The sequence below is a fragment of the Oncorhynchus gorbuscha genome, linkage group LG07 (genome assembly GCF_021184085.1).
Source record: "Oncorhynchus gorbuscha isolate QuinsamMale2020 ecotype Even-year linkage group LG07, OgorEven_v1.0, whole genome shotgun sequence".
Taxonomy (NCBI): Eukaryota; Metazoa; Chordata; class Actinopteri; order Salmoniformes; family Salmonidae; genus Oncorhynchus; species Oncorhynchus gorbuscha.
The window spans coordinates 39,153,130-39,161,501 of record NC_060179.1 but is presented as its reverse complement, the minus strand read 5'-3'; positions in this window follow the sequence as shown (position 1 = coordinate 39,161,501).

Below are 8,372 nucleotides of genomic sequence, written 5' to 3'. Positions count from 1 at the left end.
CGTTGTGAATCCAGCCAACATGTCAGATTAAAAAAAGGCTTTTCGGCGAAAGCATAAGAAGCTATTATCTGATGATAGCACAACAGTAAACAAAGAGGGTAGCATATTTCAACCCTGCAGGCGCTACACAAACGCAGAAATAAAATACGCCTTACCTTTGACGATCTTTTGTTGGCACTCCAATATGTCCCATAAACATCACAATTGGTCCTTTTGTTCGATTAATTCCATCCATATATATCCAAAATGTCCATTTATTTGGCTCGTTTGATCCAGAAAACAGCTTCCAAATTGCGCAACTACAAAATATTTCTAAAGTTGCCTGTAATCTTTGCCAAAACATTTCAAACTACTTTTGTAATACAACTTTAGGTATTTGTAAACGTTAATAATCGATCAAATTGAAGACGAGTCTATGTTCAATACAGGAAGACAACAAACCAACCTACTTTAAGTCTTGCGCAACTCTCAACATTGTTACGGAGTTCCTAGATGGCCATACTTCTTCATTGCACAAATGAATTAGTTCAACCAAATTCCAAAGACTGGTGACATCCAGTGGAAGCGGTAGGAACTGAAAAGAAATTCCTAAGAAATATCGTTTCCCAATGAGAACCCAGTGAACAGACAGACCTACAAAAAAAAAAATCTGAACGGTTAGTCCTTGGGGTTTTGCCTGCTACATATGTTCTGTTATATTCACAGACATGATTCAAACAGTTTTAGAAACTTCAGAGTGTTTTCTATCCAAATCTACTAATATGCATATCTTATATTCTTGGCATGAGTAGCAGGAAGTTGAAATTGGGCACGCTATTTATCCAAAAGTGAAAATGCTGCCCCCTATACCTTAAGTTAACTTGGCTTTCAAATACCTTAGAAAGGCAGGGTAGAATAGATATAGGTCTGTAGCATTTTGGGTCGAGTGTGTCTCCCCCCTTTGAAGAGGGGGATGACCGTGTCATGTTTTGTCATTTATTATCTTGTCTTGTCCCTGTGCTTCCCATTCTATTCGTTTCCCTCTGCTGGTCTTATTAGGTTCTTTCCCTCTTTCTATCCCTCTCTCTCCCCCTCCCTCTCTCACTCTCTCGCTCTCTCTTCTCTCTATCGTTCCGTTCCTGCTCCCAGCTGTTCCTATTCCCCTAATCAATCATTTAGTCTTCCCACACCTGTTCCCGATCCTTTCCCCTGATTAGAGTCCCTATTTCTTCCTTTGTGTTCCGTTCCTGTCCTGTCGGTTCCTTGTTTAGTATTCACCGTGCTGTGTTTGTGTATCGCCCTGTCGTGTCGTGTTTTCCTCAGATGCTGCGTGGTGAGCAGGTGTCTGAGTCTGTCTGGTTCAAGTGCCTTCCCGAGGCAACCTGCTGTTCACCTGCTGTTCAAGATCGAGTCTCCAGTTTGTCCTCGTCATTTCGAGTGAAAGTTGTGTTTTTTGTTTGTATTCACCTTACTGGATTAAAGACTCTGTTTTCGCCAAGTCGCTTTTGGGTCCTCTTTCACCTGCATGACAGAAGGAACCGACCAAGGAATGGACCCAGCGACTTCAGACGCTCGTTACACTGCCGTCGAGATCCAAGGAGCCATGCTCGGCAGACACGAGCAGGAATTGTCTGCTGCTCGCCATGCCGTGGAGAACCTGGCCGCTCAGGTTTCCGACCTCTCTGGACAGTTCCAGAGTCTACGTCTCGTGCCACCTGTTACTTCCTGGCCTGCCGAGCCTCCAGAACCTAGGGTTAATAACCCACCTTGCTACTCCGGGCAGCCCACTGAGTGCCGCTCCTTTCTCACGCAGTGTGAGATTGTGTTCTCTCTCCAACCCAACACATACTCTAGAGAGAGAGCTCGGGTTGCTTACGTCATTTCACTCCTTACTGGCCGGGCTCGAGAATGGGGCACAGCTATCTGGGAGGCAAGGGCTGATTGCTCTAACAAGTTCCAGAACTTTAAAGAGGAGATGATTCGGGTTTTTGACCGTTCAGTTTTTGGTAGGGAGGCTTCTAGGGCCCTGGCTTCCTTATGCCAAGGTGAACGGTCCATAACGGATTATTCTATTGAGTTTCGCACTCTTGCTGCCTCTAGTGAGTGGAACGAGCCGGCGCTGCTCGCTCGTTTTCTGGAAGGACTCCACGCAGTGGTTAAGGATGAGATTCTCTCCCGGGAGGTTCCTTCAGATGTGGACTCTTTGATTGCTCTCGCCATCCGCATAGAACGACGGGTAGATCTTCGTCACCGGGCTCGTGGAAGAGAGCTCGCATCAACGGTGTTTCCCTGCTCCGCATCGCAACCATCTCCCTCCTCTGGCTCAGAGTCTGAGCCCATGCAGCTGGGAGGGATTCGCATCTCGACTAAGGAGAGGGAACGGAGGATCACCAACCGCCTGTGCCTCTATTGCGGAGTTGCTGGACATTTTGTTAATTCATGTCCAGTAAAAGCCAGAGCTCATCTGTAAGCGGAGGGCTACAGGTGAGCGCAACTACTCAAGTCTCTCCATCAAGATCCTGTACTACTTTGTCGGTCCATCTACGCTGGACCGGTTCGGGTGCTACATGTAGTGCCTTGATAGACTCTGGGGCTGAGGGTTGTTTCATGGACGAAGCATGGGTTCGGAAACATGACATTCCTTTCAGAGAGTTAGAGAAGCCTACGCCCATGTTCGCCTTAGATGGTAGTCATCTTCCCAGTATCAGATTTGAGACACTACCTTTAACCCTCACAGTATCTGGTAACCACAGTGAGACTATTTCTTTTTTGATTTTTCGTTCACCGTTTACACCTGTTGTTTTGGGTCATCCCTGGCTAGTATGTCATAATCCTTCTATTAATTGGTCTAGTAATTCTATCCTATCCTGGAACGTTTCTTGTCATGTGAAGTGTTTAATGTCTGCCATCCCTCCCGTTTCTTCTGTCCCTACTTCTCAGGAGGAACCTGGCGATTTGACAGGAGTGCCGGAGGAATATCATGATCTGCGCACGGTCTTCAGTCGGTCCCGAGCCAACTCCCTTCCTCCTCACCGGTCGTATGATTGTAGTATTGATCTCCTTCCGGGGACCACTCCTCCTCGGGGTAGACTATACTCTCTGTCGGCTCCCGAACGTAAGGCTCTCGAGGATTATTTGTCTGTGTCTCTTGACGCCGGTACCATAGTGCCTTCTTCCTCTCCGGCCGGGGCGGGGTTCTTTTTTGTTAAGAAGAAGGACGGTAATCTGCGCCCCTGCGTGGATTATCGAGGGCTGAATGACATAACGGTTAAGAATCGTTATCCGCTTCCCCTTATGTCATCAGCCTTCGAGATTCTGCAGGGAGCCAGGTGCTTTACTAAGTTGGACCTTCGTAACGCTTACCATCTCGTGCGCATCAGAGAGGGGGACGAGTGGAAAACGGCGTTTAACACTCCGTTAGGGCATTTTGAGTACCGGGTTCTGCCGTTTGGTCTCGCCAATGCGCCAGCTGTTTTTCAGGCATTAGTTAATGATGTTCTGAGAGACATGCTGAACATCTTTGTTTTTGTCTATCTTGACGATATCCTGATTTTTTCTCCGTCACTCGAGATTCATGTTCAGCACGTTCGACGTGTTCTACAGCGCCTTTTAGAGAATTGTCTCTACGTAAAGTCTGAGAAGTGCTCTTTTCATGTCTCCTCCGTTACTTTTCTCGGTTCCGTTATTTCCGCTGAAGGCATTCAGATGGATTCCGCTAAGGTCCAAGCTGTCAGTGATTGGCCCGTTCCAAGGTCACGTGTCGAGTTGCAGCGCTTTTTAGGTTTCGCTAATTTCTATCGGCGTTTCATTCGTAATTTCGGTCAAGTTGCTGCCCCTCTCACAGCTCTTACTTCTGTCAAGACGTGTTTTAAGTGGTCCGGTTCCGCCCAGGGAGCTTTTGATCTTCTAAAAGAACGTTTTACGTCCGCTCCTATCCTCGTTACTCCTGACGTCACTAGACAATTCATTGTCGAGGTTGACGCTTCAGAGGTAGGCGTGGGAGCCATTCTATCCCAGCGCTTCCAGTCTGACGATAAGGTTCATCCTTGCGCTTATTTTTCTCATCGCCTGTCGCCATCTGAGCGCAACTATGATGTGGGTAACCGTGAACTGCTCGCCATCCGCTTAGCCCTAGGCGAATGGCGACAGTGGTTGGAGGGGGCGACCGTTCCTTTTGTCGTTTGGACAGACCATAAGAACCTTGAGTACATCCGTTCTGCCAAACGACTTAATGCCCGTCAAGCTCGTTGGGCGTTGTTTTTCGCTCGTTTCGAGTTTGTGATTTCTTACCGTCCGGGTAGCAAGAACACCAAGCCTGATGCCTTATCCCATCTGTTTAGTTCTTCTGTGGCTTCTACTGATCCCGAGGGGATTCTTCCTTATGGGCGTGTTGTCGGGTTAACAGTCTGGGGAATTGAAAGACAGGTTAAGCAAGCACTCACGCACACTGCGTCGCCGCGCGCTTGTCCTAGTAACCTCCTTTTCGTTCCTGTTTCCACTCGTCTGGCTGTTCTTCAGTGGGCTCACTCTGCCAAGTTAGCTGGTCATCCCGGTGTTCGAGGCACTCTTGCGTCTATTCGCCAGCGCTTTTGGTGGCCGACTCAGGAGCGTGACACGCGCCGTTCGTGGCTGCTTGTTCGGACTGCGCGCAGACTAAGTCGGGTAACTCTCCTCCTGCCGGTCGTCTCAGACCGCTCCCCATTCCTTCTCGACCATGGTCTCACATCGCCCTAGACTTCATTACCGGTCTGCCTTTGTCTGCGGGGAAGACTGTGATTCTTACGGTTGTCGATAGGTTCTCTAAGGCGGCACATTTCATTCCCCTCGCTAAACTTCCTTCCGCTAAGGAGACGGCACAAATCATTATCGAGAATGTATTCAGAATTCATGGCCTCCCGTTAGACGCCGTTTCAGACAGAGGCCCGCAATTCACGTCACAGTTTTGGAGGGAGTTCTGTCGTTTGATTGGTGCGTCCGTCAGTCTCTCTTCCGGGTTTCATCCCCAGTCTAACGGTCAAGCAGAGAGGGCCAATCAGACGATTGGTCGCATACTACGCAGCCTTTCTTTCAGAAACCCTGCGTCTTGGGCAGAACAGCTCCCCTGGGCAGAATACGCTCACAATTCGCTTCCTTCGTCTGCTACCGGGTTATCTCCGTTTCAGAGTAGTCTGGGTTACCAGCCTCCTCTGTTCTCATCCCAGCTTGCCGAGTCCAGCGTTCCCTCCGCTCAAGCGTTTGTCCAACGTTGTGAGCGCACCTGGAGGAGGGTGAGGTCTGCACTTTGCCGTTACAGGGCACAGACTGTGAGAGCCGCCAATAAACGCAGGATTAAGAGTCCAAGGTATTGTTGCGGCCAGAGAGTGTGGCTTTCCACTCGCAACCTTCCTCTTACGACAGCTTCTCGTAAGCTGACTCCGCGGTTCATTGGTCCGTTCCGTGTCTCCCAGGTCGTCAATCCTGTCGCTGTGCGACTGCTTCTTCCGCGACATCTTCGTCGCGTCCATCCTGTCTTCCATGTCTCCTGTGTTAAGCCCTTTCTTCGCACCCCCGTTCGTCTTCCCTCCCCCTCCCGTCCTTGTCGAGAGCGCACCTATTTACAAGGTACATAAGATCATGGACATGCGTTCTCGGGGACGGGGTCACCAATACTTAGTGGATTGGGAGGGTTACGGTCCTGAGGAGAGGAGTTGGGTTCCGTCTCGGGACGTGCTGGACCGTTCACTCATCGATGATTTCCTCCATTGCCGCCAGGATTCCTCCTCGAGTGCGCCAGGAGGCGCTCGGTGAGTGGGGGGTACTGTCATGTTTTGTCATTTATTATCTTGTCTTGTCCCTGTGCTTCCCATTCTATTCGTTTCCCTCTGCTGGTCTTATTAGGTTCTTTCCCTCTTTCTATCCCTCTCTCTCCCCTCCCTCTCTCACTCTCTCGCTCTCTCTTCTCTCTATCGTTCCGTTCCTGCTCCCAGCTGTTCCTATTCCCCTAATCAATCATTTAGTCTTCCCACACCTGTTCCCGATCCTTTCCCCTGATTAGAGTCCCTATTTCTTCCTTTGTGTTCCGTTCCTGTCCTGTCGGTTCCTTGTTTAGTATTCACCGTGCTGTGTTTGTGTATCGCCCTGTCGTGTCGTGTTTTCCTCAGATGCTGCGTGGTGAGCAGGTGTCTGAGTCTGTCTGGTTCAAGTGCCTTCCCGAGGCAACCTGCTGTTCACCTGCTGTTCAAGATCGAGTCTCCAGTTTGTCCTCGTCATTTCGAGTGAAAGTTGTGTTTTTTGTTTGTATTCACCTTACTGGATTAAAGACTCTGTTTTCGCCAAGTCGCTTTTGGGTCCTCTTTCACCTGCATGACAGACCGTGGCAGCTTTCCAATCTATGGCAATCTCAGATGATACGAAGAGAGTTTGAACAGGCTAGTAATAGGGGCTAGTAATCAGGCCCCCATGATTGAATTTCTGCAAAGAAACCACTACTAAAGGACACCAATTAGAAGAGACTTGATTGGGCCAACAAACACAAGCAATGGACATTAGACCAGTCCTCTTTGTGAGACGCAGAGTAGGTGAACGGATGATCTCTGCATGTGTCGTTCCCACCGTGAAGCTTGTGGAATGATGGTGTGGGGGTGCTTTGCTGGTGACACAGTCTGTGATTTATTTAGAATTCAAGGCACAATCAATTAACCAGCATGGCTACCAAAGCATTCTGCATCAATATGTCATCCCATCTGGCTTGCACGTAGTGGGACTATCATTTGTTTTTCAACAGAACAATGACCCAACACACCTCCAGGCTGTGTACGGGCTATTTGACCAAGGAGAGTGAGGGAGTGTTGCATCGGATGACCTGTTCTCCACAATCACACGACCTCAACTCAATTGAGATGGTTTGCTATGAGCTGGACTGCAGAGTGAAGGAAAAGCAGCCAACAAGTACTTAGCATGTGGGAACTCCTTCAAGACTGTTGGAAAAGCATTCCAGGTGGAGCTGGTTGAGAGAATGCCAAGAGTGTGCAAAGCTGTCAAGGCAAAGGGTGGCTACTTTGAAGAATCTAAAATCTGAAATATATTATGATTTGTTTAACACTTTATTGGTTACTACATGATTCCATGTGTCTAATTTCATATTTGATGGCTTAACTGTTATTCTAGTAAAAATAAATAAAAACCGTTGAATGAGTAGATGTGTCCAAACTTATGACTGTATTTATACACACACCGTCATAGGATGTCACCTTTCCAACAAGTAAATTTGTCAAATTTCTTTCCTGCTAGAGCTCGTTATTCTGAGCTCTGGCTCTGCGCTCTGGCACACCCAGTTGCAGATGGTGCCAACAGAGATGGTCGCCCCGCTTCGCGTTCTTAGGAAACGTTCTTAAGAAACTATGCCGTATTTAGTTTTTCAATGTATTATTTCTTACATTGTTACCCCAGGAAATCTTAAGTCTTATTACATACAGTCGGAAATAACTATTGGATATAAGAGCAAGTCAACTTACCTACATTACAATCAGGCTTTCCTGAAGCAGATTCTCACTTCGGACCACCACCCAGGACAATGGATCTAATTCCAGCAGATAACCGAAAACAATGACTACGCAGAGGGGCAGACGGAGAGGTCTTCTGGTCAGGCGTCGTAAACGGGCACACCGCTCCCGAGTATACTACTCGCCAATGTCCAGTCTCTTGACAACAAGGTAGACAAACGTCAAGTGAGGGTTGCCTTCCAGAGAGACAGAGATTGTAACATTCTATGTTTCACGGAAACATGGCGCTCTCGGGATATGTTGTCGGAATCAGTTCAGCCACCAGGCTTCTCCATGCATCGCGCCGATAGAGATAAACACCTCTCTGGGAAGAGTAAGGGCAGGGGTGTATGCTTATGATTAACAACTCATGGTATATAAATAAGTCCATTGGAGACATCATACCCACTTTGACCATTAAAACCTACCCAAACCAGAAACTGTGGATGGACAGAGGCATTCACATATAACTGAAAGCGCAATCCAGCGCATTTAACCATGGAAAGAGGTCTGGAGATATGGCTGAATATAAACAGTGTAGTTATTCCTTCCGCAAGGCAATCAAACAAGTGAAATGTCGGTACAGGAACAAGGTGGAGTCGCAAGTCATTCAGACACGAGATGTGGTAGGGTCTACAGGAAATCACATACTACAAAAACAAAAACAGCCACGTCACCGACATCGTGCCCGCTTTGATAGGATAATACAGGATAATAGGATAATACAGTGCCACAGTCGCGGATCGCTAACAAAGACCACTCCCCTCTCCTTCTCAGTGGCTGACGTGAGTAAAACATTTAAACTTGTTAACCCTCACAAGGCTGCTGGCCCAGACGGAATCTCTAGCCGCGTCCTCAGAGCATGTGCAGACA